Genomic DNA, 27,621 nt, shown 5'->3' with positions numbered 1-27,621 from the left:
TTTTCATTGGAATATATTTGCTTTAATTTTGGGGGAAACATGAATCAGACCTTCACTGTGTTGTGTGTCCCATGAGTTGGCTGGAAAAAGTTCAAGAAGTTGTGGAATCCATGCTTTTGCATCAAATGCTGCTTTCTCAATCAAATCCTCAAAAGGAGGTTTTATTAATAATAGAGAAAGCAATGGATATGAATCAATTAGTGAAAACTTTCACTTTGAGGTTAAAAACAGCTTTTACAGTTAGTATTTACAGTGTTCTTTCTCTCTGTGTCATTAACAAGTATGGGTTTTCATGGGATTAAAAAATGGCAAATCAGTAAATCAGTGATTTTTGCTTTTCCTGAGAAAGGTTAGAAATGTTATTTGAAACTGTTTTACTGCAGGAAGACATTAAGAAATAAATGAGTGAGGAAATAAAAACAGATTAACAAATAACAGATATCTTGATTATATATGCATATATATTCCAAAAATAACTTACTTGTATTTGTTTCTTTTGTCTTTTTGTTATCTTATGTAGTTCTTTTTCTAACTCTGCCTTCCTCTAACTTATAGTAGGTAATTTTAGAAAGGTTATGCTTAACATACAGTTTGAAATGCTAAGGAACCTCTGGTTGGGAATTCATTTTATATAATCAGAAAAATATTTCTGTGAAAAAGAAAATAATAAAGTCAAACCAGAAACTATTTCAAACATCTTTTTGCTGAATATAATAAACTTATTTTTATTAAGCTCTGCTGTTCTAGCAAAGTGCATAAGAGGGCAGCAAAGAAGCTCCTAGAAGTAAAAATGCTTTTATTAAGGAAGAAATATAAACTAATATCCATTTTCAGTGGAAAGATTAAAATTATAAAGTGACTGAGAAATAATGATTGTGAAGCTAGTAGAGAGAACATTCCTGGAAATGTGCTTTTCTACATCCAGAGTCATCTTCCTGCTACGTATTTACATCACCGCTAATAGGATTATTGGAATACAGTCAAATAATACTGTTTGCATTGTAGTCATGCCCAGTGAAAAATAATGCGGCTTGGAGAGTCACTGAAGACTTGTTGAATAAAACACATAAATAATGCTGTGAAGAGAGATCCAACCCCCAAGTCCTCTCTCCCTGGGAAGTCTGCCAGGTTCTTTTGGACACCATGCTCTCTGCTTTTCGACACAGTGGCTCTTGCTGTCCTAAATCAGGGTCCATGTCAACATCTGACAGCTGGAAAGCATCTTCAGCTCCTTCCCTTCCTGAATCACTGCTTGATCCACTCAGTCATGACGCAAGACCAAGCTGCCTTCTTTTCTTATCCCTTCATCCTGCTTTTGGAATGTCAAGTGAAAGTGGGGTGAAAGTCCTTTGCTGGGTGCTGACGTGGGCTGTGAGTGGGTCAGGGCTTCCCTGCACATCTCCGCACCGTGGCTGAGCCCTCTTGGGTCCTCTGCAGTCCAAAATGAGGGGATCCAGTGAGTTAAAGTGCCTCCTGGTTCAGGCGATCCAACTGATTTTCGGAAACATCTCATAAAATGCCGCATTACAGGAGAGTAACTTGTTAGCAGTGTGCACCCTCTGCTTCTGATCTCCTTCTGTGCTGACCTTACCAACACACCCTTGTTTCAGCTTCCTACTTGAGTAGCTCAAAATATCTTGTATCTTTCCTAAATCGTTGAATATATTCTTAAACTCACCAGGTAGATTGAACGTACCATCATTGATTAGTCTAAAAGGCAGCTGTGGAGAATTAGCACTTTACAGATTGATTGATTTATTTTATACATCCTGTATTTGCAACTTTAGGGAACACTGTAATGTATGTGATTAAATTCATCCCTGCTTTCCCTTCTGATGCTGGTCTATACCACCAGTTCTGAACTATCTGATGCTATATCTTTAGAAGGACTGTGCAGTAAAAATGACCTTGCTTTGCTTTTCACTGAAGCTACTGGAAACTTTTGTTTATACTAAATAACAGTGAGAAAGAAAAAGAAAAAAAAAAAAAAAAGGAAGAGATTATAGAGGAAGAGATACTAACCAAAAATAGTTGTTGGAAATCTTAGTTCACTAGTTTCTCCTTTACAACCATAAACCAGGAATTTCTTGCATAAAGGTAAAACAAACAAAAAACAAACAACAAAAATTTGAACTCACAGGTGGAGAACCAAAAATATTTGTTGAGAAGTATGAAAGAATCACTTTTGCTGGCATATATTTTGTATCTCCTCAAAAAGTATAAATACCATGAATGAAATCTTGAATATGAGAAGTGTCACACATCTGTTACACAAGTGCACCCTGTGGTAAATAATTGTTTCTAGTCCTATTGTCTTTAAAAGTTCTCTTTGTTGGTTGCTGGTTTGGGTCCTTTTTTTTTTTTTTTTCAACTGTGGGTTGTTGCCTTTATTTTTTTTTTCCTGAAAAGAATCAAAAGAAAAGTTACTTTACCTCAAAGTTAAGAGAAAAATGATAAATGAGCCCATATAGATTACATTAAAATTCAGGAATAAAATGATTATATGCTCTTTCAGTTAAATTTATCAAGCAAAAGAAATTTTCTGACAATATAATTTGAATCCTTTTCTGTGTATGTGTTCCTGTAGTACTGTTTTTCATTTGAAAATGTGCTGTAATATTCCTAAGTAAGTAATATATCAGGGGAGCAGTGTTTGAGTGTTCAATAGACGATTAAACGTCATTCTACTCGCTTTGTTGTTCCAGCTGCAGTATATCTGCTGACCAAGGGAGATAAGGTCATTCCTTAACTTTGGGCTAGACCATGACAAGATGCTGAAGGAACATGCAGGAGAGGTGATAAGGTTGAAACAGTTAGAGATAGGCAGCTAGAGGTGGAATATATGCTCTTCCCTAAACCTATGCGAGAATGGTATTTATACTTACGGTACCTAAATCTTCTTGAAGATGTTTACACACCCACCACCTACTTCACATGCTTGCAAGAAGGCAGCCTGGCAGCTTTACAGACAATTCCCCTTTTGTCCTACATGGAGGCAGGTTGCTGAAGGTATTGCTTTGAAGGGGTGCTATTTTTCATCACAGTGTTGGAATTAGAAACAAGATTAGTTTGATGAACAGCATAAATTGCATCACATAATATTTAGTTATCTAGATGACCTTTATTTAGGTAATACCTGTTGTTTAATACAGCAATACTGTGGGTAGTTTAACATTGCAATACTCTAGATAGTATTTACTATCCATATATATACATTTAATGTTAGCCTTACAAAATCACTGGAGTCTAATACATATACTATAAAATATTGTTTTTCTAGTACTAATTCTGTTATTTTTGTTTTGCTACATGTTCCTTGAAAGTTCAGTCTGTTGGATTAGGTTTTTCTCTAAGACTGAATATAATCAAAATTATTTTATTGTGACTGTGGTTAAACTTTTTTTTTTTTCTGTAAAAAATCAAAGCATAGTCTTGTCCACATAACCAATCTTGTTTGCTCACTATGGTTTGAAAGATATAGATATCCTACAGTTATGAACCTATAAAGGTATTTGTCAAATAAATAAAAATAGGCTGTTTTTTAGATACCAGGTATGTTAATAAAAAAGTAATTATGTTGACTGAAAATAAGTAAAAGCTCCATCTAGCAGACACACATTTTTTTTTTCCATCACTCTCAGTAACAAATGCCTTTTAATACAGTGGAAAATTACTAGACAGGTCTGAAATAACTAAGCAATTACTGCAGGCTTTGTTTAAAATTCCTCAAGAGAATGTCACAAAGAAAATGATTACCATTATTTCAACAATGAGTACAGTATGACGGTTTCACATGAAAAATAAGCTCACATTTAACTATCAATTAGCAGCTTTTGATACTCTGAAATTGTTTCAGCATTAATGTATTGATTCATGTATCTGTCTAAATATACCTGCAGAAAAATGGAAAGAAACACAAGGTCTTAAATACTGCATTTTAAATGAGAATATTGCTATAGAACTTGATTCTTGTTTAATAATTAACGTACCAGAGTCATTTTTTATATAGCCTAAAAATGTGGCTTGTTAGCAGGTCCTTTTCTCCCCAGAAATATTGTCATTCAAAGCAATGATTTAGGAATTGAAAAAAGGAAGTAATACACTAGCTGTCTCATTTTTTGGTTACAAGTCAGATTTTGAGTTCAAAATTAGCATTTAAAAAGGGAAGCTTTATTTTGGCCTTTTGTACCAAATATGCTTGGTACCAAATACATTGAGGTACCACTGAAAGTCTGTGCTCCATGCTGAAGGGGTCTTACAATATGTATCACTGGCGTGCGAAAACCAGAACTTTTAAATTTAGGGAGCTAAACCTCAGCTCCTTCCTCCATCTTCTGTAGCATATGATTCAGTGTTGGGACATGACAGGAAGGATTAAAAGCTCCTGCACAGGATACACATGCCCAGCTTACCAAAGAGTTTCAACTACAAAATATTTCAGTTATTAAATAGAGGTAAATGAAGACAGGTGTGGGTTTTGTGCCACTTAGCACACCTCTAAATATACGGAGCTAACAGGCGCTGGGTGGTGGGCACTAGCATTGACAGCAGTGCCACTCCACTGTGCAGGATAAGGTTAAATATTTCTCCTTTCTTCTGGGTGAATTTTCCTGGCGTATTGCCTCAGCAAGCAGCCTACAATTTTAGTTGGCAAGAGAAAGACTGCCAAAACTCCCAGCTAAATAAAAAACAACCTTTGCTTCTTTGATTAAATCATCCCCTCTGCTCACTAAGGTGGGAATTTACATTGTTGTGATAGTTCCTCTCAAAATAATGCACATTGCACCTAAACTTTAAAAGATATGAGTCCCACTTTCAGCTACCTCTTGTATATCCAATTTCTTGAACAACCTGCTGTGCCCTGAACACTCCCAGCTATTCAAAAGCTGCCATAGTTGTTAAAAACAGTAACTATGAAAGCCAGTGGAGCAAGTGGGAGAATAACAAACTTATAAATTACAGAGTATAGATGTAGTGGTGACACCCTGTCAACAGCAACTCACAACATGTTCCCTATGAAGATTTGACTTGCCCTGTGATTTTTATCTCAAGTGAACAATGTCCTCAGGATTGAAAATAAAAGTAATTCTGACTTGTCAACTGCTAACACCTAAAATCACCACAGTTTTTACTGTGACAGAGAAATGTTCTCCTGATGCTTGTGTCAGAAAGTTAACTAGCATTAAGACCTAGATCCATAAAGCACTGCCATGCAAGAAGTGTTTAAGACCAGGTTAGATGGGGCTTTGAGTAACCTGGTGTAGTGCAAGGTGGAATTAGATGATCTTTAAAGTTCCTTCCAACCCAAGCTGTCCTATGGTTCTAAGAAAATCTGTGTCTAACAATGTACATGGGGCAATTATCAGGAAAGCATTGTAAATATTGTTTGAAGCTTTTGTATGTGATTTGGTTGGTAGAAACAAGTCAGAGAGTTAGGCCCCTATGGTCTACCATCAGTGCCACAAATCGCACTATACATATAATAAATTCTCATTTAGACTTTCTAACCAAACAAGTGAGGCTTTGGATCCCTTCACAAGACAGATGATCCAAACAGAAGAGCAACTGAAATAATGTGATTACAGGTCTGTTGTGCTTTTTAAATGTTTCCCATCATCACCTCAGATAACCATTTCCACACTCACCTTCTCCTCTCTGAGAAAAGAGAAACTAGGTTTTCAATTAATCTAATCAGTTCTATAACACTAATACCATGAAGTATCATGTATGTATACTGCCATACTTTCAAAGTCTGTCTATTTATTTTGGAGTTGTATTATTTGTAAAGGTGCTCTAACTCTGACAGGATGAGTATGAACAAGAGGTTTCTGGCCAAAAGTTTATGTCTAGAAACAGATGTACGTTCCTCTGTCTTTTCATATGCCATTTTCATCATTTGGCAAGTGTATTAATAAAAAACACCTTGCAATCTCCTAAAAACATGTAATATATGGGAAGCAACTGTCTATCCCAAGGACTTCTGCCCATAGATCTTCTCATATACATCCTATCTGCCAACAAGGGATACAGTTGCTAACAAGGAGAAAAGAGATTTCTGTGCTTTGTATGACAACAGAAATTTTATCTAAACCATTATTTTGTTTATTCCCTGTTTTGTTACCGCATGAAGGAACTGTGAACTCATATCAGTATTAAACAACTATGCTTTAAATAAGAAAACACTCTGCAAGTCATGTACAACAAGCTGTTTTCATTCTCTTTATTGCTCGTTTGATATTGATGTGTTCTAGTTTGGCAAGGTCTTTTTAGTACCACTTTGTTTGGCTCTTCGTTGAAAAACCATTCCTGGGATTTAGAAAAAAATATTTTCTGAAAAAATTGTTTGTTATTATAACAGGGTTATTAATTTTTGTTATTAATGTTTGTTATTAAACAGGGTTAGTTTTCCTGATTTCTTTCTGATTTCTTTTTTCCTGATTTCTTTCAGTTTGCTTTTTTTCAAACTCATACAGGTCTCTTTACTCCCTTTTCAATGTTTAAATAATGGTTAACTATGAAGGAGACAAAATAGACAAAGTAATTGCCACTGGTTCCTTTGTCTCATTGTGCCATGCTGTGCTATAAATGTATTTAATCTGGACAGAACCAAAGGGGTAAAACCTAATCTAATAGCTATCAATCAAAGGCAGGAAGCCTGCAAGACAGCAGCTCAGACTCAAATCTAGCGAAGGGAGAAAAAAAAAAAAAAAAGAAAAAAAAAGACAGTATGACTAAGATTGTGAGTCTTTAGGAACACAAGACTAGAAGGAATCATCAGGGTCATCAAGTCTCTTTGTAGGTGCCAAAGCACAGAGATCCTTTCATAAATACACCTAGATTTTCCTTAAAAACAATTATGTCTTTTTATTCTTACAACTCCAGTTGAAATCTTATTATGATTTCCAGTCAAAATTTATTCATGGGCAGTTTAATCACTGATGCTTTCATCTTAAGCAGCTTGTATGTTCTCTTTGTATTTATACTTTTTCATTCAGCTATATCCAGGAATATTATCATTACCTACCATTTTGCTATAACAAGTAATCAAACTTTTCCTCACCTCTCACAAAGGGAAAGTCTGTAACATTCTTGGAAGAGAGCAGGATTTTAAATAACAGTGAAAATGATTTACTGCTTTTCTTTTCACCTATTCTGACTCAGTTTAAGTGTTTTTTTTTGTTTGTTTTTCTTGGAGCTGGATGGACAGAAATGTGTGCCGTTTTTCATATGATAATTTGTTAGTTTCTCATTCCATTATGTTTATACTTTTTTCTTGCCTGGGAGTCACTGTTCTTGCATATTCTGCAGTCATGTATTTCTAATGCTTATTCTTTCACTATTTTTTTTTTCCAGAAGTGTTACTTTTACACATTTTCTCTGATAGCAAATAAACTGTCATAGCTCCTGAACTTTAATCCTCAGAAATATCAGTTCAGAATTTTCTGAGAAGCTTTCTACAGTATTAATTAACTGATCATAGCTAAAAAGTTGAGAAGGCCATGTAGCTCTGACAACTTTACTATCCTCAGCTAAGAAACCTTTGCAAGTAAAATAAACTTAAATAAATTAAATTCATGCTTTTCTTACAGTGGAACATACCATCATTTTACTATGTATATTTTGATTTTAGTAGTTAATTTAAAATGCTGATTTTTTTTTTAATTGTTTCTGAGTATATGCTTAACCTTGCATATGCTATAGATCACCTAGGTTGGGAATATCTCCACAAGATTTAATGTTGTATGGGTGTGAACATTAAAATTCAACTCCGAAGCAAAAAATATCTGAAAGAATCTCACTGTCTTGCTTATTCATTAATAAACTTTCTGGACTTCAGTCAAAATTTACATAAGGGATGCTAAATGCTTATGAGATAATCAGGAATAATTCATCTACACAAAGTTTGTAAAATCTAAAGCAGCTTCTGACTTTAATTAATTTGAACAAGTCAGAACACAAATAAGTTGGCAGGTCTGCAAGAGTATGGCAGTGTCTTAACTGCCTCAGGTGTTACGTGGACACATTTCCTATACTCACTAGAATATAGTGTATAGAGAAAGTGTCTCTTGCAGAATGAGGGTCTAAGGGACTGTTCATAAATTTATGAAATACAGCAAACTTGGTAAGAAGTTTACTTATTGCATGTAAATTGGGAAGAGTATTGTGTTAGAATTTTTACCATTCTAGTTTTCCATTGGTCCTTGATGTATAATTGCAAGGCTTCTTAAAATGTTCTCGGTCTGAATCTCCTGGTTTAAAACAGCCCCTGCCATTGTAGAGGGAAAGTGGAATAGCTTTTGACTAAGAAGAGCACTTTAGAGAAAAGAAAATAATGGCTGAAATTCTGACAGATCCTGAAAGAAAAAGAATGACTATCAATGTTTTATGGATGAAGTTAGCTGAAAGACGTGGCAGAGAGAAGAGGTTGAAAGTAGTGTTATAACTCTTCGATTATCAATAATATTTTTGCTCTCTGTTCTATACAGTGTTGCTTAGTTTAACAGTAAAAATAAAAATTACCTCTCTAGCTAAGAGGAGTCCAAACTTAAGTACCAGATCAGTATTTATGGATTAAAAAAAATAAAAAAATTAAATGCACTTACCCATCTCGTCACAACACAATTGCTTAGGTTAGTGTTTGTCAATTAATGTTTATTAAACCAATAGACCTTTTAGCTTCCGAGTTTCCTTGACATTTGATGTGGCCTGGGAGAGAGGGAAGCAAAGTGCCATTAACCGAAGAAAGAATAAGGATGAAACAGAGGCAGTACCAATTGAGGACTGGAGAACAAAACTAATTTGAAGCAGACATGGATTCATTATCACCATTTGTTTTCAAAGAGTTTCCCTTCCTGCTCCCAGAACAGCTGGCACAGATATTTTTTTTTTCTTGTTTAAACTGATTCAGTGTTTGGGAGGAGAGCTAAGGCTCCAATCTCTTTTGAACTTTGTGCACTCCGTGTGAAAAAGAGAGTTTTACAATTACATTTTTGAGAAGGTAGACCATATTTGGAGCAGGATACTTTGTCTCTACTGTGTTTGTTTCTATAGGACTTGATAAATAAATAATGGAAGAGAACAGAGTATTAGTCTTTCTCTACCCAGCAGAGCACAAGTCACATAGATGTGAAGAAACAGGATGCTGAGCTGTAGAGCTCACTCGTTCCTTCAATTCAGACAGTAATTGAGAGACAGCAGGAGATACAGCCTGACATAATTTTTTAAGTCAGAGCCCATGGTAACTAAATCTGTGGAGAAAGTAGGGAGGAAATGGGGCATTCGGATTTCATCCAACAGTTTGATCTAAGAGTGAGGAAACTTTTCACTCAGATCCCCACATTTCTAAATGTGTGGTGCTAACATGCAAAGAGCCCTGAGATTGCCTGCAGCATAGGTAATTGTATGCTCTTGTGCTGAAGTGCTGAGAGTGAGCAGAAATACTCAAGGGAGAGATGATTTCTTTGATGTCGGGTTATGATAATCCTTTGTATGAATTCTGGTATTTCAGCTGATCCAGAGATGACTCAGTTTCCCAAGTCTATCAGCTAGTAAAAAAATCCTTTGATTTAAAGTCAGATTGGTTGTTGCTATCTATGAACATTGTCAGTGAAAGCTACTTGGAACTGCTGCAATTGTGCCTGATGCCACTACTAGTCACTGTTGTCAAATGGAGCTGTCATACACATTTTTTCCTACCAGAATGAGTGTACGGCAACAGTAGTGATGTATTCACTTAAACTCCTGTAGCCAGTTCTTTGCTCAACAGTTTAATAGCTGTGTGATATCCAGCTCTCAGAAGCAAGAGAGTATTTCTGGGTCTTCTACATAGGAGTTTCCTATGCTTTATCTGTGTTCTGTTTGTTGCTTTTTGTTTTGTTTTGTTGGCTTGGTTTTTGCATGCCTCTGGATAGGTAAAATAAGAAATGAAATGGTAGCAATTTTTATTTCTAGACTTTCCAGACAGGTCTTGCAGTGTGGATCTCTGCTGGCGTCAGGGCTGTAAGCCTACAGTATCATTCTGGGAGTGTTTGTCATTGAGGACCCACAAAACACAGCTATTTCACTGGTCTCCAAGAAAAAAAAAAAGATGAATTGTACTGTATTGTCCTCCAAGGGCTTCTCGTTAAAAGCACAGATAATTGTACAGATAATTCAATAATTGTTTCTTCTGTTACTGTTATTTATGTACCTTCTTAAATATGCAGTGCAGGTCAAATTTGCTTTATAGAAAAAGCTTTGAAGAGGTAGGAGTGGCTCTAAGTTTCCGTATTGAGTTTGTCCAATATACACGAACAGTGTCCTTGAAGGCTCCTTCTCATTGGCACCTTACTGGTGCATGTGTTTTGCCCTGATTTATGAGTAGAATTTACTTTAAGAGCCTTTCTTGTTTTCTTCACTTCCATATAAATTAAAGAGAAGGAACAGTGTGCAAATATCTCCATGTTGCTGCAAAAAAATGCCATCATGTTCTCTATGCAACAAGGAAAATTGGAGTACTGTCAGCAGACAGGTCAAGGAGTCTGGTCAAAGTGCAGTCTAAAAAGCCTGAGAAAGTGATGTCACTGACTTCTGTCATACAAAGGGAACATGAGCTATTAACATCTGCACATTTGTTTGTTTTTACTGGATGAAGGCCAGAACCAAAGCCACAGTGATCTCCAGTGGCTAGCCAAATTTGTAGTACAAGGGGATGTCATGCTGCCTGTGTGGTGAGAGGAAGTGTACAGAGAAAATGCCAAGATACTTGGAAAGGTATGCTGAACTGGGCAGTGAAAAACTGAGGAATCCAGAAAAGACATTTCTGAATGCCAAGCCCATTAGTTTCTCTTTGATTTGTTTTTCTTTGGTTGGTTGGTTGCCTCTATTTTCCCCATTTAAGTATAGGAGATAAAACATGAAAGCTTCTATCTTATTGGGAGATGAAATGAATTAGTCTTTGAAGTACTACAAGAACAGTGCTCAGAATGTACTGGATTACTATAGATCATTATTAAAGAACAGTAGCTAGCATTATTCATTGACAGACTTAATTTGTGCATGGGAAATGTGGTAACAGTGCTGTTCACTAACTTCACAGGTAAGCTACGAGGAAGAGACAGTCCACCCCTTCACAGGTCTCATCTCCTGCAGAAAACCTGTTAATAATTTCTCAGTATACAAGGATGCAGAACCTTATATTTGAGAAGTCATTGGAAAGTGGGACCACTGCTTTTCAGAGGCTCATCCAAAGAAAAATTATCAGAATATTTACATACCACCTGTGCCTCTCTGCTAGTTTTCAGGAATTAACAAGCTGCATGTCCCAAAGCATGTAACTCAAAATAGTTGCAACACTTTAATTAGCACTGAGCAGCACTAACTGGAGTTAAATGACATTTTATTACCTCTTTGTGACTAATTTTTCAGCCTTTGGCTAATTCAAAATAATCTTGCAAATATTCAGTCAGAGAAGATTTTTGGCAAGAATTCTGGAAAACGGACTTTCCTAATGATCTGCCATTCACTTCTAACAATATGTCTTAGACTGAAGTCTGCATAATGATTAGCTAGTTTTAGGAAATGGCTACTAATAATTCAGTTGCAAGGAGATCCTTCAGTTAGCATATTTTATTATTACAACAAATTTTATTCATTTTCATACACACGTATATTTCAACAACAGACCTAATTTACAAATCAAAGTTTATGTAAGAAATGAACAGCAAAAAAAAGTCCCTTGCTGTGACTGATTGCATTAGTTATAGTATTGCTTCAGATGTAATCAGGACTATTTGTCTTTCTGACATTACCACAATGATATGAGATACAGTATGCTAATATCCCTATCTTGGTTTACAAACTATTATTAGTCCTTTCTTTCTTTGAGTCTCTTAATTAGTGACCGTTGTTTAAAGTCATCCATCTTTGCTCACATTTATGCAAATATTCCAAATTATTAACGATAGCGTCAGTAGGCTCATGTTTATCCATTTATATCAAGAAAATATTTTTTCTAAAAGGCTCATGTTACCACTTTTGTTCACATGGAAACTTATTCTGTTAATAAATCTAGCTTTTTGGAGGAGCAAAGAACTACTTCTACCTGTGAGTTGCAGGTAGATATGTTAGGGAATTTAAATTATACATATGTACTTTATCAATAATACATAAATGAACTCTTCCATCAATTGCACATCAGTATTTTCAGAGAATAACATGGAGTGGCACACAAAATACAAAGTGCTGGCAGAATAGCCAGCATGCAGCTGAATGGTTAATTTTATTTTTTATTTTTTAATTACAAATTATTTTATTTTTATTAAATGAAAAAGGAATATTAAAGAGTAAATAGTTATAAATATATAAAATGTATTTTCTAAGGATAGGTTGGTAATTTCAGTTGTCTGTGTTCAACAGTCATCTTCGAGGGACTGGAAAGTGGCCAGAAGTCCCTTTCCCTCTCCTCCTGGAGGAGGACTTCTCCCTCTATTCAGCAATGGTGAGACCACAGCTGGAGTACTGGATCCAGGTCTGGGCTCCCCCGTACAAGAGAGACATGGACCTACTGGAGAGAGTCCAATAAAGGGACTGAAGCACCTCTCCTGTAAGGAGAGACTGAGAGAGCTAGGACTGTTCAGCCTGGAGAAGAGGAGACTTGGGGGGATCTCAACAATGTCTATAAATACTTGAAGGGAGAGTGCAGAGAGGATGGAGCCAGGCTCTTTTGTGTGGTCCCCAATGCCAGGGCAAGAGGCAGTGGGCACAAACTGGAACCCAGGAGGTGTCATCTAAACAGCAGGAAGCACTTCCTTACTGTATAGGTGACCAAGTACTGGCACAGCTTCCCCAGAGAGGCTGTGGAGTCTCCTCCTTGGAGATTTTCAAAAGCCACCTGTACATGGTCCTGGGCAGTCTGCGCTGGGTGGCCCTGTGTGAGCAGGGGTTGGACCAGATGGCCTTCAGAGGGCCCTGCCCACCTCAACTGTTCTGTGATTCTGTGAGGGACCTTACTGGAGAGCAGGAGGGATTGGAGAGGTGAGCAGGTCAGGATGGCTATTCCCTCTTCCCTTGTGAGTAGCAGGACAGCTCTCGGTTCTCCTCTTTCCTCATTTCATTCACTTTCTTCTCTTTATAACTTTTGAAATTGACAGTAAGAACAGCTAACCAAAATTTTGCAGAGATGTTGTGCAATCAAAGCATCCACTCAATGTAATTTGACATACTCTAACAAAGGATTGTAGGGGTACTATTTTTTATTTGATTTTCTTCTTCATGAAATGGTGTTTCCTAGAAAACGGCCCTGTATACCTACCTGGATTGGTGTGGAGGTGACTCTGATGTGTAAACTGGGTGCCTTATAACTATGGTGAAAGTCCTTCTGTCCTTGTTGATCCTATTGATGAACAGGAAGCTTATGCTGCTATGCCCTTATGTCACCTTAATAATCAGGGCCTGTGTGACTTTGCAAGACTGAAAAAAATGTAAACTTTTTAATGTGCTTTAAAAATTAATGCATGCTGGTGCCAAAGCAATATGTGGAATGACTGAGAGAAGAGTAATTCGACATAATTCTATTCATTTATATACTAAAGGAATGTTGTATTTGAAGGGGTGAATACACTTATGATTAACTTATAATTATCATTTAGCTAGATTCTTGTAGCATATTCTATGATTTGTTTTGTGGAATTGTTTTGTTGTTGTTGTTGTTTAATGCCTAACCAGAAGTTTATGGATTACTTTAATTAGTAAGTATATGCAGCATCTCTCAGTTAAGTTAGCTGCAAGTGAACCACTCTTGTGCAATGTCATTAGCATAATTTTAATACCAGTGCTCCACAGTAGCATAGAAGCAGAAATATTTTCTTCAATGCCGAAATGAACCTTGTACGTAGCTGAGTAAGACGACTTCTTTTGTAGAAGAACAGGTGAATGACTTTGATGGAATTTTCCTTGGTAATTCAGACATAAGACATAATCAGTTGTGCATTTTCATCTATCCTTTAAAAAAAAAAAAGGTAATATAAAAGCCAAATAATATTTCAATCATCAATATTTTTTATTTTTTATTTCTTTCTGAGAACGTATATAGGGAAAAGATATAGAGACTATATATATTAAAAATAAGCTTTATTCTGGTGTAAGTCAAGAATAATACATTAAAAGAGTAATTTACTGGTTGGAAGAAAAAGCTCTCTGCTGTCAAATAAATGGGCAGATTAGCAAATGAAATAGAGGAATTATAATAATAATATAGCTCTGATTTTTCAGAATATATTCTGTCAGTCAGGAAAACCATCTGAGAACTGCAGTTTCCTATCCTAGGTGTAATAAGTATATTGGTATATATGCACAAAAATGTTTGAACACTAAAAGAAAATTGACTTTATTTAGAAAACAACAACAACAACAAATGTTTTCAAGTAAGAGTAAGATTCCTATAGTTTGGGGACTGATTACATTTTTAATTACCTACAGTCCCTTCTCCAAAGACCTTATTCTCCTTATTTTAAATCATATAAAGTTAATAGGAATAAAAAGTAGTTCAAAAGTAGTTGCTGATAAGTTTCATTGACCTGTAAAATATTAAATAATATTCTGTGCTTAGAAATGATGAAGCTATATGTCTTCAGGCAATATTATGAAATAATTCAGCGTGCCGGATTTGTATATAAAAGTAGGTCTGGAATTCTATGCAATGTTTTGGAACAATGTCTAGAACTCTAGCAAGTGATGCTGGAGCCAGGCAAACTAAACGCAGACCAATCAGAATATGGATTAAAAATGAAGAACATCTAACTAAAAGAGAGAAGCAGAATTATGAAGATTGCTGACACTGAGGTATTCTTATACTTCTCTGAGGCGTTACCATCAGTAGGCACTGAAAGCATTTTAAGTTCAATGTTTTATGTTGAGTTTCCCTGTCATAGTATGACATAGTATGATGTGACTTCTTCTGCTGGTTTAGATCTGATCACCTAAGGAAAGGTTATTTTCATGCTTCTCTTTCCATTAAATGGTCTCCTCCCATTTGTTTCTCTCTATATATATTATTTTATTTTATTTTTGTTGGAGCGCAGACACAGCAATGAATGGTACATCATAAGCAATTTCTGTTCAATGTCTGAGTGTTGGGAATCCTGTATGAACAGAGCTGTCTCCCAGAAAAATGCATTATTAAAGATTCTGTGTTTGCAGTGGTCTTGTTTAAATACCAGCATGCATTTCTATTTAAAGCACAAAAGAGAAGGTACTTCAGTGTAGATGAGGCACTATATAAATGCTTCTCACTTGAGAGTGAGTCTGCAGAGGTACTGGCCCTTTGGAACAATTCCTGTAATAGCTACAGATGTATTTGGTCATATTTGGCATAGATTTTGTTTGCTTTTACTTAGGAACAAGTTGCTGCTAAGAAAAGCAAAAGGCAGTTTGACCGAAACCTTCAGTCTGTCTTTACTGAAGGTCAGTACCTTTGTCATGGTGATTTACTCCAAATCTCCAGCTTACATTTCAGATGGAAACAGCCCTTTCTGCGACCAGCAATAGCCCTCTGTGAGCATGTATCATTTATCATTTTATTGGTAGCAGCTGAGTATGCTCTAAAAATAGATGTGTGAAATGATGGACAGTTCATGATTTGTTGGCATGGAATCAAGATGTGACAGAAGGGACCAAGCGAGCCAATTGCATCCTCACTGCCAAGGTTACCATGGAAGCTTTAACTCTTTATACTCTCTTCATCTCTCTTGGTCACGTAACTTGTGCAGTACACTTTAATTGTTATGGATGAAGTGTATTTCATAGTGTAAAATCTACCTGCCCACATTAACGGAAGCTGTCAGACATAATTTAGGTAGCTGTGTATATTCCATAAATTCTAATAGGAGAATGCAGGTACATTTGCCAAGGCAAAAAGCAGTAGATATGCAAACTTGAAATGTAAGTAAGTGCTCATTTGTCTAAATTTTAATATCGTACTTACAGTGAGAAATTAAGGGAAGGGTTCCCAGTGAGTAAAGCAAAAGGAAGGAAAAATTCAAGGCAGAGAAAATGAGGGGATGTGAAATCTCTTATTCAATTTCTTCAGCTGTTTTCTTTGTGGTCTACAAGCACCCCATTTCTCACCTACCCTTCAGTTCAGCCAAACCCTGTAGTATCCTTTTATCTCTGAACTGTTTTTCTTTTCTGTCATTTCAGTATGATTTTCTCCTTCAGCTATATACATAGAGAATTCAATTTAAATACCTTCTGGCTTAATGCAACCATCCCACAGCTTCTTCCACAAACTGCTCCTCACTTTTTTCCACACCTGAACATTGCATTCTATTTTTTCCTCTTCACAGACAGCAAGGGAGAGGGACAGAGGGCTTTTAAGGCTGCCTTTCACTTTGCCACCTGTTGACACACAGTGTGGATGTAGTGATAAGAATCTTTCTCCTTTATATCTTCCCGTTTTCATAACCAAGTAACAGAGAAGTTTGACAAGGGCTGTAGTCTCACTGCTCTCAGTGAGACTGTCTTCTTTCCAATTCTTTTATTGCATAAGACTCAGATTAAAGACAAAAACATGATGTAAGTAAATAGCAATATTCAAAGTGTCTAATTTCTGGAGCAAATAATTTCTTTCCTTTTCTCAGTACTCAAGTCCCAAAGGAGTATTCCTTTTCTGTTGAATTTTGTTGACCGTAAACCAAATAGCAGAGGTGAAATTTTCAATCAGATTCCCTTAGACCTCTCTGATAGTATGCAGAGAAATCCATCACATTCTATCTCTCTGTCTTGGAATTTCTTCTGCCATATTTCATTCACTTGCTCTCTAACACACAATCACTAAAGATTTTCAAATAAATGCCTGGGGAAAGGGTGGGGAAGCAAATCTACTTAATTTTTCATTAGCTTCAACCTCAGAAATGTCTTTTCCACTTTAATTTGGGCCTATGGAAAATTCACTTTCCATCTCAATGTTTTAATTTGGCATAGTTTTTACTGCTCATTACTGTGCCATAATTTTAACTGAAGTAACCAGAACCAGCTAGAATGGTCTTTTCTTTCTCTGAGTCAAATGAATTGTTGGAAGATCTGTTTCTTCCGTGAATTAAGAAGTATGCCTTTGCCTGAAAACCGTTTCACAAATTTGCAATTTGTTTGGAGCTCTTAAACTTACAGAGTGCCACAGGTTATCTGGAAGTTTTAGTGATGATGAAAAAAGGATACGACAATTTTTTTAAGCTTCTAAACACAGGGTAGCCTGTTTGAAGATGTAGCTCCAGTCAAGATAACATCTGGATAAATGGCCACCAAACATGCTCGGGTCAGTTTTTTGGCAGCAGGTCCTCACTGTGTGATTGTGCTGTGGGTAGTTCAGTGCAAAAGCCCAAAGGGTTCTCCTTGTCATGGAAATTACTGCACCTGTACAGATCAACTGCAGCACAGGCATGGCTGGTAGGACATTTCCCAGCTCAGTGGATTCACTGTATATGTAGCAATGGGTCAGTTTTAGAATACAGCAAAATCAATTTATTTTTTTTTAATTAGTCATAAAAATTTTAGGGGATTGTATTATGCGTTTGCCAGAAGGTGTTTCAACAGCTTGTACATTTCAAATCAAAACTCATCATACCTGTAGATTGTGTGCATGAATTTCAAAGCTTATCAGCCTGTCATTTCTAAGTGCTCCCAAGCTTTCTCACAGTCAATATCATTAGAAAGCTAAACACTTAAAAGATTTTGATATGGCTGTTCCTAAGAAATCAGAGACTGTTATTAAAATGCCTGTTTATCCTTCCCAAAATGTAGCAATCTGAAGTTTGTCAACTCTAATGCTTTATCTAGCCCAATAAATGCAGTGCAAAATGAGGAAAAAAGGAAGTAATAACTAACAATAAGTGGAATCATGTCCTTCCAGTTGTTCCTCATAGTGCTTGGATAACATTGGGAAGAGGTTGGAACTAAGGCAGTGCTAAGTTGAATTCTTGCATTCCTGATTATTTTTAACTGCCAAAGTCTCTCTTCCATGTAGCATCCCATGCCATTTCGGCCAGAACATTTCATTTAAGAGAGAAATGTTCTTCAATAAGAACTGGGAACTTAATAACCTGTTATTCTTTATCCTCTATTTGACATGAAAGATTTCAAGTGAAGGTGCAAATCTCATTTTCAGAGTGAAAAGAATTCATGGAATAATTTTTTAAAACAAAATGTTAAATTATTTACATAGTTAATATTATGCTAGAGAACTCAGCAGGTAGAAATAAATGCACAATCATCAATCTATGTAGTCAGTTTTTTAACACATTCAATTTTAAGGAGTTTGTGAGCTTCAACAGTTGATTAAACCATTATGATTTGGACTCCTTATGAATAAACTTTTAGCTTTACAGTGACAAATTTCAAAGAGTTTTGGAGTCTCTTTAATCCTAACTCCATAGTTATTCTATACAATAAGAGTCTGCTTGTGCCTTTTCCAGATTACATTTTTTTTCACAGCAAGAGCTGTACTCTACCTTCTCTGTTTCAACCTTTCACAGTAGACTAACACACCCAAAACAATTACAGACATTGCAGCAACAAAATTATAGAGTGTTGTTACAGATACTTTAAGCTGTAGCATAGCAGACAGACTGGACACCAGAAAGACAAAAGGATATACAGGTTGTACTTTTGGCTCTATAGCTGTGTTTTGAGAGGCAGCTCATTACCTTCTAGTTTGTTTGCCTTTCTAAAGGTGAACAAATATTCCTGCAAAACACTTATGAAAAATACTCTGAGATCCTGGGGTAGATGTCCAGGCCTATGCATTATTGGTTACAATATGTGGAGTGTGTATATATAGAGAAATGAACCAATTTTGAGAATACACCAAGAATGAGTTGGTGAAGTGAATATATACTAGAAATTGATTTTTTTCTTTACATAGAATCCAACTCGTAGACAAAGATGTTTGCCCAGAAAAGTGTTACTTGCCAATATTCCTCTCAAGGTAAAACACCTGATCTCGTTATCTGTTTCAAAAAATTAATTTGCAATGAGATCTATTACTTTTCACAGTGTAATTGTTGCTTTTATTCTGATCACATGAAGTGAGATTAACTATGCTCACAGAACTTTGATAAGGATACAATAAAATGTACAAATATTGTCTTAAATTAAAAAGAAGGGAGCAAAGAAAAGAAAAATGATTCAAGAACTGTGACTTATCTCACTTAAAAAACGGAGGTGCATGTCTATTCATCTACCTTCTATTTTAAAATATGTAAGGGCACTCTAAGGCACTCCATCAGCCTGTGCTAAAGCAAGCAGCAATACAGAATTGAATTCTGTTTGTGAGTATCCTTTATTTGGTATTATCTGTCCCATTAAAATAGCCCAGAGTAAGTAAAGCACTGGCTTTCAGTCAAAGTTGTTTTTTATTTCTTCTTTCTTTCTTTTTCTTTCTTTCTTTCTTTCTCTCTCTCTCTCTCTTTCTTTCTCTCTCTCTCTTTCTCTTTTTTTTTCTTTTTTTTAGGAATTTAATCATACTTGAGTCTTTCTGACTACATTTATCCAAAATACTAGGTGACTGTTTTCAGAGTGAATAATGGACTAAATATAGGTTCTTTACTTATCTGTTTCTGTAGAAAACGAAGTAATGTCAAGCAGGCTTTCCATTAGGCTTGGTGCTTCCCCATGCAGACACTAGCAGCTAGGAATGGTATTCTTTCACCACTCATTACAAAAGCTGGGCCCAAGTCTACTAATGAGAGATGACATATATGCCAATATGAGCAGAGAGTGCTGTCAGACAGCAGCATTTTATTTGCATTTGATGCAAGTGTGAAAGATTAAATTGGTTACAAGACAATGCAACTCCAGTAATTCTGCATAAGGGACTGGTATGACCCACAGCTATGGTAGTCAGCAGTACTGCTCACAGGAAGACAGGAATGCCTCCCTGCAGGACCTAGTTCTGTCCCCTGTGCGAGTTACTAACTAGTTGCATGATGAGGAATGTGTAGTAATTGTAACACAACCAAACAGTCCACCTTAAAGCTCCGGCAATGCAAGAGTGCTCCACAGAGAAAAGTTCCTTGTGACCACAGGCTCCCCAAAAACAGAGCCAGCACACCACAAGGCCAGAATACATCTGGAGAGAAAAAGCATGGAGTGCCTTATTCTGTCCTTTCACTTTCATTTTTGGTTAAATCTGAGGTTAAAACTGTTTCGACCACCTTCAAATAAGTTACTTTCTGTTTCAAAAAGAGAAAAGTCTTTCTCTGCAGCCTTCTGCTGACCCTGATCACCATCCTTCTCATAGTGGCATGCTGGTATTTACTCTAGTGCTGAATAAAACATTTATTATTTCAAATTTTGCACCCATTTTGTACTTTTGGAAATGATTGTATGTTACAAACTAATAGTAAATTAAGTCCAGCAACTTTGGGCCCAGCAGTTTTTTATAATAGGTCTTGTTGCTTATGGATTGTGTTACAGATTACATAGGGTTTTAATTTGGTTTTGCTTGTTTGTTTCTTTTTAGCTGAGCTCCTTCCACTGGGAAAAGAAGGAGAGACGTTATCTCACACATATTATTCCCCTGGCCTCTATGAAATCTCATGTTATGCTTTCTCAGCACTGAAAATGGGATTGGGTCTACAGTAAAGCAGAGGCAAAAGTGTTTCTCAATGATTCTTAGCCCACTTACAAGGGGCATCTCTTTCCCTGTCTAACATGACAAAGTTCAACCTCAGCCAAACTGTTTTATTTCCTGAAAACACATGCACTGGAAATCCGTCTGTCTTTTTGGATGCTGTAACAGATACTATTTTGCTTTCCAGTACCTCTATGAATTCTGCTCTTGGATGACCCATACTTCATTTGTACTTGATTTTCTTTTAATTTCTCCTGAACCTTGTAATAAAACTCTCTAGTGTTCCATAAATTATGTGGAATTGAAATCCAGCCACATAAACTGTTAATGTGCAATGAGACAGTTATTTAGGGCTCGTTCTGCCCAGAAATAACACATTCAAGAGAAGAATGTTTTATATATATGTTGAGTATCTGGCAGCAGCTCCCTTAACACAGGGCAGTTTCTCTGTTGGGATACTGAATTCCTCCAGCAGAGTTCATGAGGTCAGAAATATGTATTTCTGATCAAAATTCCCTGAATTTTGATGTCCTGGTTTAGACGTGTTACAGATTAAGTGGTCTGTCTACCCAAAACTGCCGTATCAATACTAAATTGATTTCATAAAACAGACATTACATTTTCCTGAATAAATAACATATACAAGATATGTAATTGTTTTAGCAAGTCAGAAACTCTATGACTACCCCTAACATCATTTATCTTTCAACTAACACAGAGGTCAAAATGCAAAATCACTGTGTACAGACATTCTCTGTATTTGCAGGATTTCTGGTAGGACTTTCTTTTCCAGTGCAATGGGCAAACAGAATAAGAGTCTCCAAGCGCTGTTTTTTTCTTTTTCAGTGAACTTGGCCACAGTACAGATTTGTAAGTGTCATGCTGACCTCTGCTAAACACTGCATACCTAAAATAATTTTGCTGTTTGCAGCTGATCTCAGTTTGAGGTCACAGGTCCAGATAAACCTATGGAAACAGTAGTTTTCAGTGACTTCCAAATGAAATAGCATGTCCCCATTGGACTTTCAGTTCAGTCATGTTCCACTTAAAAAGAAAGCTTGGATTCCTTGTATCATTTTATTGGCATTTATTATTTAGATTAAGATACATCTGGAATGATTTTCTGAATGTATACAACACAGTCAATGCCTAGGGAAACTTTTTATCTAAATGGGGAAAAATAGGGGAAAGATTACATTGTAAAAGGGAAGTAGTCAGTAGTCCAGTTTTAATATGGGTTATGTTTTCCACAGGCTATGAAATAATTTAGAATTTATTCTGAATGATTTTGAATTTTTTATACTTATGGGAAAATTGTGTTTTGCAATACTTTTTTCCCTTTTTTTGGAAAACTTTTTAAAAATAGCTTGAATATTTCAGATATTCAATTTTCTGATTAAAAAATACACCAAAGGATCATAAGTAAGATGTTTTTGTAAGAAGGACATATGGAAATTATGTTACTGCTTCATAGAATTTCAGTTGCTTCAGTTCATTTTTGTAGACCAGACCTGCTTCAGTTGAGAGACAGATTTACAGAGCTGCATGACTAAGATGAGAAGAAATGGGTTCAAATAGCAGCAAAAGAGACTGGGGAATTTTGAGTAAATACTGGGTGAAGGACCGGATTCACTTTTTCTAAAGACTGAAAAAATGCTTCAGTACTTTGGCAGGGGCTCTAATTCTTTTAATGTTTCTTTTTAAATATCTGTTAGGAGTGATATAAGTATAATGCAAGAGACTAGACTAGGTGGCTTCATGAGATCCCTTAAAATCATACTTTATCATTCTGAGTCTGCAGGATTATTAAAAAAAATAATAATATATTTATTAGGTGCTTCTCTCATAGCTGTTTTTTACAGGCTATATTTTAAGTCTTCTTGCATAGACTCTGTTTTCTAGGGGTTCATTCAACTTCAGTGATCCCATTTGAAACTTGAAATGTAAGGTCTATATACATTTAACTATCAGCAGAGGTAGGTGCATCATTTCTGGTGATCACTAAAATATTGCTCTAGTTTCAGATAATTATTATATTAAATTTTTACCTTGACACTTTTACTACTTTTGCAACAATATGAAGTAGTGAATTGGGAATAGGACAGATTTCAAAGCTTCATGCACAGAACAAGTTTCACCAATGTAAGTCATCAGAATGAGGAATGACTCCCTGTAAATTGTGCAGTTTTTCAAAATGTCTTCTGAATTTATTCTGGATCACTGAAAATTGTCCCCATGTGAGAGGGGAGAAAAAAAAAAAAAAAAAAAGATAAAACCACAGTCTGCTAACCTTCCCTGCTTCTAGCATTTTTTGATTACAGGAATATCTCAGAAGCTTTCACACTTACTTAAGTATCATGTAGTAATATGCCATGTTTTTTTCTTTTACTAAACTCATTTATTAACATCTAATTGAGAAGATGGATCAGCTTTATTCTGACCTCACTAACTTAATATTGTTACAGCTGGCATGTAAACATTCAGCTTAGGAGCGTATCATCATACTCCTTGTCTCCATAGACTTTTGTACCTTCAGTTCATAGATTACCTTTTATAGGGACTATAACATACTTGTAAAAAACATTGTGGATACTCCATCAAATAGATTTTGTTATTTTCCCTGCATTTATCAGAATAAGGCATTCCATTATTTGTAGAGAGACTAGTAATTTCTAGTAGTTTGATTAAATCTGCTAATAAGCATGAAAGCTACATTTCAGGCTTTCTTTTCTGGCTTTTTATTCTGTACTTGCTAGACTATTAGTTAACTAATGTGTTACTTAAAGATAATTAAACAAGGATACAATGTAAATGGATTGGTGAAAAAACATGATGGAAGCATGTGCTGATCCCTCTAGTCAAAACTAGCATATTATATCCATATGTATTTTATTTTATTTTATTTTGAATAGGAAGAAACTCCCTATGTTGAAATTACAAAACTATCCAAAAGATAGGGTATCATTAGGGCAATATACTGAAGATGGTATATGCAGCTTTAATTGAGCGCAGATAGTAGAACAGAATGCTAATATTGAATGGGTAAAACATCACATACAGTTCATCTTAATATGTTATTTACAGAGGATTGCATGTGTGGTTGTGTATCTTGATAAATGCAAAGAGGATGCTTTATCTTCAAGTACCAGTATGTCTGATCTATCTATTGCTTGGCACTTTGATGGTGAGACACCAGATAGAAAGAAATGGTTAATGTGTACATGGATAAATAATTGGTCTGAGATCAGTATAATTTGGCACACAACTCAGTTGTCAAAATGTTGCTCAGCTGCAACAGGAGCAGATTTGAACTCACAATTTTAAAAAGATTCCTGGCCGATTTAGAGGGCACTGTGGGTTTCCCTGGGCAGTCATGAAGCTATAGAAATTTGGCCAGTGACTTTTTAACAGTGAGCTGTTCTAATTAAGAAAGTTAAATAATCCAGAACAGTGATTTTTGACCTGAGCCCTGAACATGGAAGTGACTAGACCATGTCTTTCACAGGAGGTAATGGAATGAAAACATTAAATAAACTGTTCCATCAATTGACTTGTTCAACTGTTGAAAGCATTAGCCTCATTTGTATATGAAATGGACTAGCTTTCATTTCTACCTGTGAAATCTAAACTGATATTATAGCTGCGTAAAGTAGAAAAGTTAAAAAAAAAAAAGTAAGTCTCAAAGCCTAAGTTATGCAAAGCATCATCAAAGATGCAAAGAGAAGAATCTGGTTGCAGAAAGATTTATAGCTGATCTGAATAATTTAACAGAAAAATGATGATTCTGAATTATGAGATTTACTCAAAGGTAGTCTCTATTGCAATAACAATTAGAATAGAACCTGGAAAAACTTTGCAGGCAAACTTTCACCTTTTAATTTCATGTTCATATTTCAAGTGATTAGCGCCCAGGACAAAGGATTAAAATAAGAACTTTGTCCAAAAGTGGAAGCTACAGACTGACTCTTGCTGTTAGTGATCAAGTAAGCAGGACATTTTACAAAGAAAGGAGCCAGAAAACTAGAAGAAAAATGATACTGAAATGAAAAGTGCTGCATCCAATTAAATGAAAATATTGCTTCAGAATTAAAGTCACAGAAAAGTGAGCAAGAATGGAAATAGCCAAGCCCACAGGCCATGACAGGCAGAGACCAAAACCACAGGCATCAAAAAGTTGCTGCTTTATGGTTTGTAGGGTTTCTAGAAGTACAATTATGGGAAAGTTCCTGAGCCTGCTTCTGTTTCTAGGAGGTGGAAGATAAGCAGTAGGACTGCACTGTGGAAGGTGCTGAGTCTGGATGGATGTGTACCACAGCTCAGTTCCTCAGGATCCTTTCACTGAGGAAGCAGTAGAGCCTGCAGTGTGGAGAAGGTGCATATTGGGAAGGAGAAGCTACCAGCAAACTCCTGTTTCTGTCTTCCTATTGGATATCTTCCTCATATGCAGCAAGACTGACAGGAAGGTGTAGAATTGCTCCAGCCATCAGTTAGTTCTGCTGTGTTGCATTTCTGTGGGAAAGCTCTCTACTGGTGACCATCTCCACTGCTGTGGGCTCCCTCTGCCAGAGCCTGCCATTATCTTCAAATACAGAGCTTGAGTTTCCTCTTCTGATGCAAAACCCTGCAACTCCTTCAGAGGGATATTCCTCAGGGAAAAAGTAAATAAATAATGGCTGAAGTTATGAATGAAGAATTTTACATTTGAAGCATATTGATAATCCTGAAGAATAATGTAAGACGTGAATTGCTGTTACAACCAGCCACTCCCATGTTGTGTACATAGGTATGTATATATTTAATTTCACAGTTCTCTTGTACTCTGACAAGGCTATATTCATGGCTGAGTCTAAATTACATTCTAAAATTAATTTTGAGAATAGCAAGTCTCAGGATGCCATTTGAACCCTCTGTTCGTAGCTTGGGGAAAAAGAAAGTCTTTCAGAATCTTTTTTCTTTCCTCCATACTGATCTTTATTTAGCTCTGTTCAATTTTAGACATTATTGTTTTCAACATCATTGTTTTCATGTGAGATCTCAAAATACTGATCTGAAGGTCTTTAAATGACTTCTTTTAACTTATCTAGCTCGATTTCAGTGTTAGTAATTCGAACAGGCACAATCTACTTGCTTCAAATATATTTTGATGTCCTCCCATGTGAAGGAAGTATTCAATTTTTTTCATTTGTTCTTCTCTGCAGAATATTTCAATCACCTGACAGTGTGAATCCTTTCTCTGTCATGTAAACTGATAGGCAGCCAGGTGAAAGGGTTTTACTAGGCCACCATGCACAGCATGCATCTTTTGATGCCTATCCTTACAGGGCTTAACTTTACTACTTGAGTAGGATCTTTTTATGTTTTCAATGAATGACAAAATATGGGCTCTGTTACTCACTGGTATCTGTAACTATAGCAGCGCTATTAATGGTAGCAAAAAGTTTCATGGAAAAATGCTTGATCTCTCTTTGTTTCATGCTAGTTCATACTTTAAATGTGGCCGACCTGCGCTATTCAGAGCGCCAGAGTGACCATACCATAAATATCCATGTCCGCTCTCTGCTTTTATACCTGTCTCCCTTTCAGTTACTGGATATTTTGTTGTTGTTGCTATTGGTAGTTTGGGTTTTTTTGTTGTTGTTGATTTGTTGTTGTTTGGTTTGTTTGTTTGTTTGTTGTTTTTTAATTCCTGATGAACAGACAACTTCTCACAGTCTTCTTCTCACCCCTTATGTCTTCTCTCCTATGTACATTGCACAAAACAGAGCTATGGTTGCCTATCAGTCTAGTGTATCCACAATGAAATAAAGAATTTGCATGAATGGTGTCATTTTCATGATGGAAGAGAATATGGGGATTGAACATCAATCAAAAAAACTCATCAGATTTTCAGAGAAAGCAATAGAAAACACAAAATAAAATAATAAAAAATAATACCTAACACCAGCAAAGCTTTTCATGCATCACATTGTTTTTTGTTTATTTTGACAAGCGAGGAGCATTAAATGTCATATTTCTTATTGTTTCACATTTCTGAGTTCCCTGGAACATTCTGAACTCTCTTCATCATCCTATATTGCCAGTGAATATAAAAGCAAAGCAAATATTATCTGGCCTCTCTTCAAACTTCTTATGTTAAAATGAAACAGCAACATTCTTTTGACACTTTTAAAAGACTAATATGTAAACAAGTCTCAGTGTCCCCTGTATTCTGTGGGTATCCACTGGATCTCTCTTTGCTCCTGAAATTTCCACACCCTTTTGGAAGGTTACCAGCTCACATAGAAACATGTCTGTGTTCCAGAAACAAATGGAGAAGGTATAAATCAAGACACAGTCTTTCCAGTGCAGGAAATCTGAATTTAAATAAAAGCAGCCTTCAAAAAGCATAGAGTGATGAGGACTAAAGAACCATGTAGAACTAATAATGTGTTAGAAAATGGAGTCATATTTCTGGTATGTAGATGATTTTTATGAAGAAAAATATATCAACTGATAACAAAGAATGTAATAATAGAGGAAGGAAGTGGTAATGCAGACCTTTATATTGCACAGAGACAGGAGGGAGAGAGAGAATTTAGATAAGAAGAATTTTCTGCCTGTTAGTTTAAGAGTAGCTCTGCTGAGTTTAGCACTATTGAAAGTCTCTAAGTCTCAGTGCTTTGTGCACAGAAATCTCCTTTGCATTGAAGTAGCAAATGTTAGTACTTTATGTCTCTCTGTACTATTGCAAACACATTCTTCAAACCTATGCTATAAAGACCACATATGCAACTTGACTAAGTAGGACTAGTTGTTCACGTAGAATGGCCAATTATCCTTGTCATCTGGTTTAAAACAACCTTGTTTCTTAATGATGATTGGGTATCAATGAGGTACACCTTATTATTGAATATATTGTTGATGTAAGTAATTTGTAAGATGTTTTTTTCACAGTGCGAAAATTGGCATAATACTTGATTCTTTAGAAAACCTAGCCCACCCTTCAGTGAGTTTCTCCAATAAGATGACTTAGCATC

At 36.0% G+C, this 27,621-nt stretch overlaps 1 protein-coding gene across 6 annotated transcripts in view; it reads left to right on the top strand.

Moving 5' to 3' along the window:
• The window catches only part of KCNIP4 (potassium voltage-gated channel interacting protein 4), a 433,785-nt gene that overhangs the window by 186,581 nt on the left and 219,583 nt on the right, over nt 1-27,621 (top strand). Inside the window, exon 2 of one of the 6 annotated variants that reach the window (XM_048062816.2) lies at nt 24,854-25,388. The exons of the other annotated variants lie outside the window; for them this stretch is intronic. The gene's annotated coding sequence lies outside the window, so the exon portion shown is untranslated. The remainder of the gene's footprint in view (nt 1-24,853; nt 25,389-27,621) is intronic. 6 annotated transcript variants of the gene reach the window in all.

Source organism: Anser cygnoides, chromosome 4 (assembly GCF_040182565.1).
Source record: "Anser cygnoides isolate HZ-2024a breed goose chromosome 4, Taihu_goose_T2T_genome, whole genome shotgun sequence".
NCBI classification, from domain to species: Eukaryota; Metazoa; Chordata; class Aves; order Anseriformes; family Anatidae; genus Anser; species Anser cygnoides.
This window is presented reverse-complemented; position numbering and strand designations above follow the sequence as displayed.